The following is a 13709-nucleotide window of genomic DNA, read 5'->3' on the forward strand; positions in this document are numbered from 1 at the left end:
GCACAGTAATATTTAGGAAAGGTCCTGGGAGTAACAATATGCTTTCAATGTCAATGCAATGTGGAGAACCAATTAAAAAAGCTAATACAATGTTAGAATACATAACCAGAAAAGGTGGAATATGTGTCTACAGAGGGGATACTGAGGCTTTCTAATGCACTGGTCAGACAACATTTGGAGTAATGGCACAATTTTTGTTACTATGCGTCAAAGGAGACATAGATGTATTGGAGAGGAACCAATAAGAGTAAGAATAAGCACCAAGGATGATCTCAAGTGTAAAGGGAATGAGCGGTGTGGAAAGATTAGAGAACCTCAAGCTCTATAGGCTAGAGAGAAGATTAATGGGGAACCCCAGTGAGGCATATAAAGAATTAAATGGCACGGGTAATTTGAAACCAGGACCTTCAAGATAAGTCATAAATTTCAATTAATGTAAATTAAATGTAAAACATATATTAGAAAAAATGTTTACTCAAAGGGTGGTAAATGTTTGGAATAATCTACCAGGCAAAATAGTAGAGCCAAAGATGTTCAGGGTGTTGAAATGCAGTTGGATGGTGGGCTGGCTGATTTGGAGTACTAGAGGGGTGAACTTCAATGGGCCAAATGACCTTTTGTCCTCGACTTTCTAATGTTCCTAAGGTGATCAACTGAAAATCGTTGGTCTGCTGTGAAACAATGGGCAGCATGAGAATACTGAAATGAAACATCAATGTTCCCTTGTGTTTGTATATTCTTCCTATCTCATGGCAAATAGATCCATTATAGACACAAAACAGTATAACCTGGTTAATCACTCCAACCCCAAAGGAGCATTCCTTGAGATGTGATATTTCCATTTCCCCCTTCAGCCATTTTTTTGGTAACCACAGAGAAAGATTGCCAATTTTATGTCAGCTTGTACTAAATTATGATCATTTTTGCTAAGTCATGCCCACTGGAAACTGAGTTGAGATTGCCTAAATTCATTTCATGTAGAACGCTTACAGACAGCAAAGAAAGAAAACTAATCCCTTCTGTATGCACTGGATTCAAAGCCAGGAACAAAAGTGCAATGACAGTGCATGAACTCATTGCACTACCAGTTCACCATGTTTATCAATTTTAATAAAATGACACCTAGATTTGAGCACAGTTGCTCCTGAATATATGTCCTTAACTTTAGGGCAATTCACCCGAGTTGTGCAATGGTGGGTAATACAGTACAGTGTAGACATAGGTGTATCATGCAATTTTCTCTTTAACAGATGCTTTACTCTTCAAGGAAGGATTCAATCACAGGATGGCCTTACAATCTGAGAGCTGGATCTCCATTCAGATGTAAAAATATGGAGCTACTTTTGTGAAATGACAGATCTAGCAACACAGGTACAATGGTAAGCTGAAACTGCGCGTTCGGTTGATTTCTTAATTGACATTTCAGGGCAGATTTTCCTGACCATTCCCTGGGCAACACCCAGTTCCCCAGATACATAGGTCAAGAAAAAGGGATGGTGACCCAGTTGTCTGAGTCGCTACCTGGGATTACTGGTGGCACAGAGTTCAGTCTGCACCTGCAGTAGGTGCTGGCTCATCAGTGGCATTTAAATGAGGCAGGAGGAGGTGTTGCCACCCGCATATCCAGATCACCAGCTCACTGAGCACACCAGCACAGGGGCACCCTAAACACATGGCATTGTGACTTGCTCCCGAACTCCCAATGACCGGGGAGGTCCATGGGGGTCCCTGAGAAGGCTGAAAAATAAAGGTGAGAATTTTTTTTACAATTGTTAAAAGCTTCCCTGCTAAGCAACAAAAGGCACTTTGAACACCTTTTCAGAGTTGCCCTTCTTCTTAAATCCATGTGCCTACACAATTTTGTTTGGAGTTGTTTTCCATTAGGAGGTCACTATCCATCTTATTTGAACCTACAGTGTTTCTGAACCATGCAAGGCCAAAGTTGAAAGGATGTCCTTTTCTACTTTCTCATCCCAGGCCAATTTCACTCAGGAGCTGAACACTAAAAGGTACACAATAGCGGGGTGATTGAGCATCCTACATTTCCCTTCCCATTTTCCCTTGTCTCCTCCTCCTTGCCACACAACAGCATGGAAAAAGTGGAGAGCTCTCCATGTGTGTCATTAATCCTAGTTTCAGACCCATTTAGAGTTATAAATAAAAAAGTCATAGCAGAAGTAGGTCCAGCTTGGAAATACCCCATATTATCTTTGGATTCTCTCTAAAATAAAACATAAAGTCATCCAGGAAAACTACCTTCCAGGCTAAACACACACAGTACAGAAGTAGAGCTTGCCAGAAACGTTGACTTCATTGCTGCTTCCAATTTCCTCTGAAAAATATTTGCATTGCAACAGTGAACTGTTAGGTTTTGTTTTTTAAAAAAAAACTCTTCATTGCTTTCAACTCTTCTTGGGAAATGCCACTGATAAGAAATAGCTCAAGTTTGGTGATGCCTTGATCACCCCAACAATAAATGGTTGTGGAGTATTTGGCTTTCGGTGAAAGAATGTAGTCTTTGTCAGGCGTGAAATCTGGAACACTGAATGCTCATTATTACCAGGGAGATAGGAAAAACACATTCCAAAGCTGGTTCTTCTTTCAAGAGCTGATGACTTTACCTGATGCCACTTAGCCCTTTTGACAATCAAAACCTGACTCTATCTTTCTATAACACAGCAAATTGGTCACTTCAAATGTGGTGCTTTACCTGTCCAATTTGACCTTGTATAATCATTTCCCTTTGTTAGCTTCTTGTGGTTCAGCAACAAAAGCTTCTTTAATAGCCCTTGAACTGATGATTTTCAACGTAGGAACATAAGAATTGCCAGACGAAAAAAGACCAAGGTCCTTCTAGTTCACCTTGTACCATCCTGGTGGTCGCATGGAACAACGATTATGGAGTTGTTGACCAATCATATCAATCAATCTTAAAAGCTTATATCAGAGCCTAAGTTTTCCAAATCTGCACTGGCAGCAATGTCCCTCACCTACTGCCAATGCATATCAGAAAATTACATTGCCTGTGATTTTTTTCAATTGGTAACGATATGTGCTGGAGGTGAGCAATGTACCACGCAGCCAGCACAGACTCGGAAAATTTACCCCATATGTCCAGTTCCCCATCTTTTTTCCAGGGAAAACAGATGGAATTTCCATAGCTTCTTTTCATAGCTCACTGATTTAAAGATCACTGCTACAGATTAAAGTACTTTCCCTTTTAATTTGCTCAACGGCAGGAAAAAAAAACACTTCCTATCTACGTGGACAAGTGCAAGCCCTTCAACCCCACCTCTAACTCCCGCCCAACAGGAGAGCCAGCATTTCAGATCAGATGGAGACCTTAGTTAATACTCTGCTAATGTTAATGATGTTAAGTCGCCACATGCATTAAAATATCAGGAATTGCCTCCTTTTCCTTCCTGGATGTTGTTGTAGAGTTGCTTTTAATTCCATAACTAAGTGTACAGAATTATCATTAATTTTAACCATGCTAGCTTGAGAGGTCCCAGGACTGTGTTATGCAAGTACTGAAGGAAGGGGTTTTAATTCTGGGGTGTCTGGAACATTCATCACCCAGGAAAATTAGTAAATTTACATGCAAAATTGGCTGGTACATTTCCCCATTCTGTATGTTGATTGATTTTCATTCTGGGGAACAAATATAACACAAAATATAACTCAATTATATTCAGTCAAGATCCACTTAACCTCATTCATAAATCGTACTGAGATCCAGATGAGACACAATCTCAATTCTAGTTTTTGTGAGGCCAATTGAAGCATCTCTCTCTCTTACTCTCTGCTGTGTTTCTGTTACTCTTCCCTCTTTGTCTGTGTTTCTGTCTCTTAATCTCTTTCCTGTCTCTTTGAGTTTCTCTATAACTTTTGCTGATGTTTTCTCTGCTACTCCAGTGATCTGTGACTCTCCCAACTGCATCCTTTTCCTCCAGTAATCTCCAACTGCTGACCTTTCCCAACTCCCAACCTCCCATCTCCTATAAGATGCCCTTTCTCCTCCACTCCTCATGTCCCTGAACAAACTGTGCATTGTGTAAGTTGGCCTCCACTTCCCGAGCTCCTGATCAATGTGGCGTATAAGGTCTTCCACTCCCAGCAGTCCTGAACAGGTGATCTGTATACTGTGTAAGTTGCTGTACACTTCCGAGGCTCCTGAACTCATTAGTACACATTTAGAAACTTAGAAAGATTGAAAGACTAAATCAGAACTACGTGAGATTTATGTTGTTCGGCACTGGGTTCATCCTTGAATTGGGAGCCCTTGTGACTGTAGGATTCCCAAGTGTCAATGTGGCCAATCCAGGCTTTGATATACTTTTGTTCATTTCTATCTTTTGTGGATATTTCTGTTTAAGGAGTGAACATTGAAGACATCATTAGGAGACATACCATGAAGTATTACTGAGTTCTGACAGCGCGGCAGAAGTGAGCTGACATTGGAAGAGAGATTGTCATTACCAAGAGTGGGCAGCTGTAGCTTTCATTGTGGGTTAATTCAGCTCCCTTCTGTCTATCTATTGTTCTCTCCATTTTGCCCTGAGCATGCGCCAACTGTGGCCGAAAGAGATAGACACCTGCTCCCAGGCCTTTGCCAGTGTGGCTCGGAGCATGATCATCGTGCCACTGGAGAAAGTGCCTCCCTAACTTCATGGCCTCTCCAACGCTTACCTGGGTTCTCTCAGCTCCCAGTGGAGCTTTACTGGCATCTGAGTTGGGGGCATAGTAGGGTACTGGTGGAGAGAAGAAACAGGAGATTTAGCAGGTCCCCAGGCAAGCTCAGCATCAGGACTGGCAAATCAACTGATTTTATGAGCACCAGAGCAGCTGCACTTCTAAAACCCGAAAGCAGAGAAGCAGCAAGATCAGTGCTTGGGAAATCAACTGATCCTTGCTTACCTGGAGTTGGGCTTCTCTAGATTTATGGACCCCGATATTAATGGGGAGGCGGGATGGCAGTGGGAGGGCAATTGGGCGCGTGACAAACCCACGTGAACCAAACTTACTGTTTCCGCCGCGATCGCACGTTGATTGATAGTGGTTAACATCCTCTCCGGGTTTCACGCCTGGCTGCTAGCCTGATTGACAGGCTGGCTGCCATCAGGAGCTGCAATGCGAGGGGGGGGCGTGAGAAAGAGAGCGAGCGAGACGTCAATCGACGCTGGACTGGAAGACCGGCGTGGGGGGGAGAGGGGGAAAGATTGGGGGGGGGGAGGATCGGGGGGAAAGGGGAAGATCGGGAGAGTGAGATCGGGGGGACATCGGGATGGTGAAGAGGGGGACATTGGAGTGGGAGACATCGGACATCGGAGCAGGTTTCAAAGGTAGGTGCATTTAGTGTTTTCACTTCATTGCATGTTTTTTTTATTTAATGTATTTAGTTTCTTTTTCCCTGATCCGGCCGGTTTCACGAGGAGTGAATCAGAAGCGGTGGGCAAGCCGCCCAGGTAAGTTAAAAATCTTTCTAATCTCTTCATCTGTCACAGGTGAAGTGCCTTAAGTACCTCAATGAGGTACATTTGGCTCTTTAACTGTCATCCCACTGGTTTTAATTGCCGGCGGGACTTCCGTTTTCAGGTCGCCCACACGCACACAGGTGGGTCTCTGGGGAACTCGGAAGCTGGCAGGTTGGAGCCGGCTTCCGAACCCGAACAGGATTTGCGTGATTTTCGGAGCCTCCCCGCCCCCAACACACCCGCATTTGCCTCCTAAAATCACTCCCATGGTTTGTATGACGGGCCTACTAGGAAGTGAGTGAAAGTAACCCAGCAATGACTCTCACTCACTCCAATTCTCTTCATTCCTTGTGAGGCAGAGCCCTCTTCCCACTCGCTGCCTTCCAACCGTAGCACAATTGATACGTATCAGGAACTTAGTGGAGTGGCATTATGCATTGGGGCTGCATCACCATGCTGCCCTACAGCTTTGAGTTCTTGGGACTAGTCTCTACAACCAAGACAGCAATACTTACAATGACATCTCGCACTACCTGCTGTGAAATTGTTTCTAAATGTAAAAATCCTTTAAAAAAACAATTCTTTTTTTTGAAAATCTATGCAAGGTCTGAAATGCATTCACAACAGTTTTGTGTATTGAGTAATGACCATTTTTGGCTGCATTGACTGAGATGGAGAGCATACATGCCAGCTTTTCCTCAAAAGGATCGTTTCAAATCTATTCACTGCACGTCTGATAATATCGTGATATTTTATTTTTAACTGGTGACATTACTGGCTCAGGAAACTCTCCCCTCATCACCCACCCATTACTAAAAAGTTCTGATTCTGTGGTCATTGAATCATGTTTCCTCTCTGATACAAATAGACGATAATGTCTGTCAAGCTCTTCCTGTCCAGCTTACACAGTAACGTAATTGCTTTTTGTCTTCAGCTTATTGCATCAGTCAGGGGCAATGTTCATAAAAGGCAGAGTCCTGCTGAAATGACAGTTCTGTAACTTCATTCATCATTTTACTGCTTCTAGCCTCGGTCTAAACTTACTCTGTAAATCATAGCTCACTGTCGACAGCATTGGTAAAGATTACAGCTGCAGGATTTTATAGCATATATAAGTGGGGGAAGGAAGTTTACAGCTCCCGTCTACTTTGAATTATTATACAGCTTCCAGACATGCCCTGCCTATCCCACTCACCCACCTGCCAGTTAGTAACTTACTTGTTTTCTTCCCGGACGCTCTCTTGTCTTTTTTACTTTTTGATTCTACTCCTTTGTGGATCTGTCTATCTTTCACTCAGTCCCTCTTTTTCATCCTTGCTCCACTATTTATCTTTCTTGCTTTCTCTTTGAGCCTGCTGCTCGCTGTTTCTTTATTTTTCACAGCTCCCCTGATTTGCAAAGCGAGTGACCTATGAGAATGACATTAGATGTACTCTAGGACAGGTTGTCAACCTGTAAACCATCCACCCTCTGTGTAACCACACAAATCTTGAAAGCAACCAAAAGTAACTAATATTATAAAACAAAAATGCCAAGATAAACAAAGCTCGTTGGCATAATATTGGATTACAAGAAATCGTACAACACTTTCATGTCTCAAGGTGCCCCAGACTGCTCAATGGCTTACGTCTCATAATCCACTGCGATCCAGTATGTCTTCTGTATGTCACATGTGTGAGTTTTAGTCATCACCTTCTCCACCTCTGTTTTACAGTCATCATGAGCTCCACACCAATATCAACCTAATTCTATCAAGAGATAAATATATGGCAAATGCCACTTGTGAGCCTAAAAAGTACAAAATACAATTGGGTTTATGATACAATTCTCTAAAAATATAAATAACAATTAAAGCCACAGTGATTCACCAGCAGTTTTATATACAGAGGCAAATTAATAGCCATTCCTGTCACACTTTGCTAAAACATGGCTGCAGCATTTGGAATGGTATCCTCGTTTTTTTCTGCTCTGTGGCGTTTTGGCAGTGCTGGAGAATAGATATTCCTGCCCCTTTTCATGCTCAATAATGGTAAACTTTGCTCCCAGCTCCAAACCGGCAGCTGAGGTGGCGGTGCCCAAAACTGACCGCAGTACTCCAGATGGGGCCTGACCAAGGCTCTGTACAACTGAACCAAAACAATGTACAGTCCTTTTGGGCTGCTGTCCATGCCCCAAGGAGACACAGTCTCCTTCAATTAATGCTTTTTTTTCATCTTTTGAGCGCAGAAAATCAGTTAAAGTTCTTTTGTGATGTCACTTTGTTCTGATTTTCTACCAGTAAATTGTAATGTCCAGCGTGTAATATTATACATACCTCCACTGGGGAATTAGCCAGCAAAATCTCTTCCTGTCGCACTGCCAGCCATTAACATGGCCTCTGTTTTTCTGGTATCTGCCAATCTTCATCTTTACAAGCTCATGGGCACAAAAGAAAAACTGGAGCAAAAAAACTGAATGCAAACACTTTGTGTGGAAAGCCCATCAAACCTTCACAGGCGTCAAAAAAGGATCCATTAATTAAGGTTTTCACAGATGTGCCAGTTGGTTTCCATGTTACCTGATCTGTCTGCATGGCATATGAGAACATTATTCATTCTTAAGCTATTTACAGATGAATACCACAAAACCATTGGTGCTGAGGTGCAAAAGGGGGAAAGAAAGGGAGATGGATGAGTCTTTTAGTGTCTTTCTACAAAACCTTGAAGCACAGTCTGAGAAAATCAAAATTTAAATTGATCCTATCTCAATATATGTTTTTTACTCAAGTTTTTACACTCTTTTCCTCACCTGTCTTGTACAGTTGATGGTAAACTGGTCTGTTTTCTTTTATGTTGTTGACTCTGCGCTAAGATTTTAAAGGGAAGATGTCAGGGTGGCATTCCAGGGGCTGCCAGGAGTAACTCTGTTCTCAAATCACTGCCATGCTGACTACCTCAAAGTGTGTCTTTTTCTTAGATCTCAAATAAAGGTCAATGAAGAGCCATTCCGTAGAGACTTAGAGACAGACATTTGCTCCAAACAGAAGAGAAGCAGACAGAATCCACCTTACTTCGAGTGCTCACCAAGTGTGTCCACTAGATGCCACTGCCCTGGGAAGTAAAGAATGAGCAGGAGTCATCTTTGTCTTTTTTGACAGAGTTCTCTCTTTCCCTTCTCATCCCCTGATTTCGATGGCTGTTTTTTGTTTGAATTATATAGTCATAGCTGCAATTTGCTCAGCTGTGCCCATATTGCAAATGGCAGCCTTTACAATAGTAGCAGGAGCACTGCTGCGCATTGAATTAATAATGGTTTTTAAAAAAAAATGATTTGGCAGATTAATAATGGTAGAATTTCAACATTAATGATTCTACTGTCGACAGTACTGATTTAAAGCAAAAACCCATCCCTCTTCCATGCGCTACTGAAGAGATTTGAAGTTTACTGTGAGGGGGATCAGCAGAACTACAGAGGAGCAAACCCACATCCTATCAGAGGCCCTGCTACCGCACACCGCTCTTAATCCCCATATCCCTTTCACAAAAGTCATTGCAAACACTTAAGGTTCCAGTCGCTTCCTGTGAATTTCAACCCAGCCAGCAGCAGCAATGTCCCCAAGATACTAGAGCTATTGATCACAAATGAACATGAACAGGCTGCCGGCTCAGCGTTAAATTTAGACACAGCTTATAACCAAGGCGTGTACCAAAAAAAAAGTACCATCCACCTAACAGGTGTGCTCTATTACAGCTGCAAATTAAACAGCGACAGCAATGATAATGAAGTTAGGAGTGAGAGGGGTGAAGAAAGAGTCAGAGACAGAGAAGCGGAAAGTACTGAGCTTACCGCAGATGAGCTGATTCCTGTTGGTGAAAGCAGGTTCCCGTTATGCAGACCAGTCCTGTGGTTATTGAAGTAGAAACTTGCTTCCCTTGCTCTTTGCATTGACAAAGCCTTCCTCAGTCGTGAGTTTCTGCACAGAGCAGAAAGAAATGTGGTTATTATTTACAAAATATGTATTTTATTTTCAGATCCTTTATGACACAAAAAGAAAAATGTAAATTAAAAGAGAATCATGGAGACTGAATTTCAACCCAGAGAGCAGCAGCAATGTCCCCAATTCACTACAGATATTGATCATAAGTGAGTATTCTAGTCATTTTTACTGTAAGTCTTTCATCTACAACTCAGCTGAAGAAATGTCTGTATGAAACATGATTATAGTCACATTTAGACTGAGACTAAAGTAAGATAATCTTACCATATAAATTAAGCTCCCACAGACTGTTTTGGTAAAAATCTTTATTTTTTTTAAGAATTGTTGTAAATTAGTGACTATTTTACACAAACCCTTCCCTAAGTGATCTTTTCTTGGTAGTGATGTTTACCTATTGGCAAAGCTTTAAGTACGAACTCCTTCAAATATTTGAACAAAGCCAGGGCCCAGCCTGTGTCCTTCCTCCAGCAGTCAGGTGGGGATCCAGAAGATGGAAAGGGGAGAGATTCACTAAGAAAAGGCAAAAAAATTAGAAATAGGGAAAAAAAAAACATTGTAATCAAAGTTTCAGGTCCTGCTTATGTACAATATTTTTTTGTTCATTCTAACTGGTTTAGCCGAAAAGGAAAAATATATTCTACTGAATTTCCTAAATGATATAAAGACTGATCCCTGTAGATTTATCAGTATTAGCCAGTCACTCCTTGTTGCCCTGTTTTAAAACTATTAGTTGGTGCAGACATTTTGGCCTGGCAGAAAACTGATGCGATCTGATCGGCTGTCCATTTTACACCTCGCCCTGTTTTACTTTCCATTAAAATTGCCCCTTTGTGTAGGACTTAATCTGCCGTGACACCATAAAGTTCCTCCCAGTCATCATGAAAAGAGAGGAACTTCATGGACTCACAGCCGCATTCTGTCATTCACAATGTTATTGGACCAGAATCTCTTTGTTGCATGAGAGGAAGTTCCTCCAAGAAACCTAGAAATGACTGTTGATGCTCTGAATGGATGAAGGTTTGATGTGTTCACATGACATTCCTTTGTCCACTATTTTAGCAGAGATGTTAATCCATTTATGGTAAACTGTAAGAGTTCATCCACTATCCATATCACAACAGTCATTTCTAGGCTAAGATTCCTGCTTCCAGACTTCCTTTAATCAGCAGTCCTGGTTCTGAGGTAGTAGTGAATTCTAAAGCAGCTTTTTAACTGAGAGGGTCTGATAATAAGATGCAAGGCATTTATGAGCCAAAGCAACCCAAGCAAAGTGCCTTTAAAGAGTAGGGACCACTAAGGATCCTTTAAGAACTTTCAGATTCTTTTGGTTCATTCAATCTCTTTTTGTCATTTTTCTACCTAATTCCTTTTAGTCTATCATTTTACATGCAAATGAATTGAATTAACATCTGTGGTTACTATGATTAACCCAACCCCCCAGGTACCTCACAGATATGATTTTGGTTGTGTATATTTTCATCCTACTCCCTCATACTACTGTGCTCATTAATGCTCACATCATGGATTTAGATGGATTACACTTATCTGTAGGTGAGGATTCAGCCTAGATTGATGGGACGAAAGCCTCCCCTGTCAGTTGGCTGCAACAATATTAAATTAAATGATCTGGAATCAACCCCAACCCTGTTTTACAAGTCCACAGCCGAAAAACATATCCATAATCTGGTACTGAAGTGACAATCTCACAGAGAGAGACTACAAGTATTACGGGATTAGGAGATAGAAATGTCACCTCAGTACAGTAAGAAGTGCTTTTCTGAGTTTGTGGGTAAGTTATTTGCTGAGGTAGTGCGCAGGGAGCTTTGTCATGCACTTAAACTTTGCTATACCTGACTTTGGAATGTTTGATTTTGACACTGAGTACAAAAAGTGGATTCCACTCCACAGCAGTATCACCTTGAGTACAAAACACAATCTACAAGACACAAGTCAGGAGTGTGATGGAATACTCTCCACTTGCCTGGATGAGTGCAGCTCCAACAACACTCAAGAAGCTCAACACCATCCAAGACAAAGCAGCCCGCTTGATTGGCACCCCATCCACCACCCTAAACATTCACTCCCTTCACCACCGGCGCACCGTGGCTGCAGTGTGTACCATCCACAGGATGCACTGCAGCAACTTGCCAAGGCTTCTTCGACAGCACCTCCCAAACCCACAACCTCTACCACCTAAAAGGACAAGGGCAGCAGGAGCATGGGAACAACACCACCTGCACGTTCCCCTCCAAGTCACACATCATCCCGACTTGGAAACATATCGCCGTTCCTTCATTGTCGCTGGGTCAAAATCCTGGAACTCCCTTCCTAACAGCACTGTGGGCAAACCTTCACCACACGGACTGCAGCGGTTCAAGAAGGCGGCTCACCACCACCTTGAGGGTAATTAGGGATGGGCAATAAATGCTGGCCTCGCCAGCGACGCCCACATCCCGTGAACGAATAAAAAAAAACAATGGCTCAGAAATTGCTCGGAGTGGCGAACCAACATTGCTCGCAGCTCGATAGATTTATACTAACTCAATAACTTACCGCGGTCTTTACTGGGTGCACTTCCTCTAGTAGGAAGCAGAGGCGAGCCCAGCGTTAGCTCCATCCAAGTTAGGACCCATAGGAGAAGTGAGAGGATCACGCCCTCCCCTCAACCAATCAGATTGCAGCACTTTTGACAAGCTACGTAGAGTTTCTGCAGGCTTGGAACATAAAATCCAGGAAGTGAAAAGGTACAACATTAAAATCATTTGTAAAAACAGTTATAGACAGCGAAAAAAAGAGAGGGTAAGAAATAACCAAATTAAATAAAAGGGAAAGAAAGGATTTTAAAAAAAAAATTTTAATGACCAAAAACTATTAAAATAAGGAGGAATGAGACTCCATATTTTTAAAAGTTAATTTTTAGTTGCTTGGCAATCATTAAGACTTACCACACTATTATAACTTGGTATTTTTAAGTGTACCTGTTTTGTGGCGATATTAGTTACTTTCAGCTGGGCAGATGAGCAAGTTGGCGCTGGTCCATTGATTCCACTGATTCCAGCCGGCGATATCCCTTTAATTTGTTGCTGTCATATCACCGGCGAACCAGCAGGAACATGGATTTTCGCATTTCACTGCACATGTACGAACGCCAGAGCTTGCTCCTCGATTTCGCCACTAACAACGATGAGCGCTGCTGAGCGTTCTTTTTTAAGCAATTTCTGGGTCAATAGCACCCCCACCCCAAAAAAAAAGAAATTGTGACAGGCAGCCACAAAGAGGCTAAGGCAGCTAAAGGAGAAATCATCAAGGAAGGGAAGTAATGAAGGCAATACAACAGGGAGCAAAATACATTGGCCCTGAAATTATACTGTGGGATAATAGTTTATCTGACTGAAATTCTTCTCTCTACTGTTTTAGTGGCAGTGTTAACCTATTTCGAATAACAGGGACTAGATTTCAGATGAATGTATTGGGCATCCAGGTGCTGCTATCTCATAGGATAATTTCAGGGCTATTTGAAGAAATGTTGACAATTCAGCGAATACCTCTGGTCAATACAGAGTCATGGCAGAAAAGACAACATCTCACTTTTTTGTTTTACCTTTTCTCTGCTGAGTTTCCTTCAGGTTTGTTTCACTTCCTTGCATGCTGGTACATCCTGCTATGGAAAGTCCTGGAGGTCATTTGAGCACAGGGCCAGTGGAAATCTTTTCTGACAGCTAATGTTACTAACAGCTTTGGCAAGAACATTCATGAGTCATTGGTTGAAGTAGGAATACCATAAATTAATGGAAGATGTCACATTGTTGGATCACAGTCACATTACCTATTACAGTATCACCATCACCATACAGTATCGTAGTCTGCGTATGCTCCTACCCAGCAGGCAGAATGTAAAATATTTAGGAGCATTACACCTCCGTGACAAAGAATGGAATGGATTCCCTTCCCGTTGGCTGTAATGCAGCAGGGCGGGACTTCTGCCCACCATCCCAACTCTACCATGACCCTGGTCATTACGTATGCAGGGCCAGCTTCCAGCGAGATCCCCGCTGCCAAGAGAGAGCCTGCCGCTGCCAGCCTGGAAAACTCAGGCGGTGCTGCTGTAGGACTGCTGCTGCAGGACCTGGAGAGTAGGAGGCCACTTAACAGGGCAGACGAGCCCCAAAGATCAAGGAGAATTTTGGGGGATTTTTTTAGCCTCAGACTAGGCCAAGACTTAAAAAGGTGTTGTGAAGGCCCTCCCCCGCCAGCCTTCT

At 42.4% G+C, this 13709-nt stretch overlaps 1 long non-coding RNA gene across 1 annotated transcript in view; it reads left to right on the plus strand.

The window, feature by feature from the left end:
- LOC137324984 (uncharacterized) overlaps positions 1-13709 on the plus strand; it is a 66932-nt gene that overhangs the window by 42609 nt on the left and 10614 nt on the right. Inside the window, exons 3-4 of the long non-coding RNA XR_010963762.1 lie at positions 1251-1379; positions 9485-9596. This is a non-coding gene — a long non-coding RNA (uncharacterized lncRNA). The remainder of the gene's footprint in view (positions 1-1250; positions 1380-9484; positions 9597-13709) is intronic.

This window comes from Heptranchias perlo, chromosome 9 (assembly GCF_035084215.1).
Source record: "Heptranchias perlo isolate sHepPer1 chromosome 9, sHepPer1.hap1, whole genome shotgun sequence".
Taxonomy (NCBI): Eukaryota; Metazoa; Chordata; class Chondrichthyes; order Hexanchiformes; family Hexanchidae; genus Heptranchias; species Heptranchias perlo.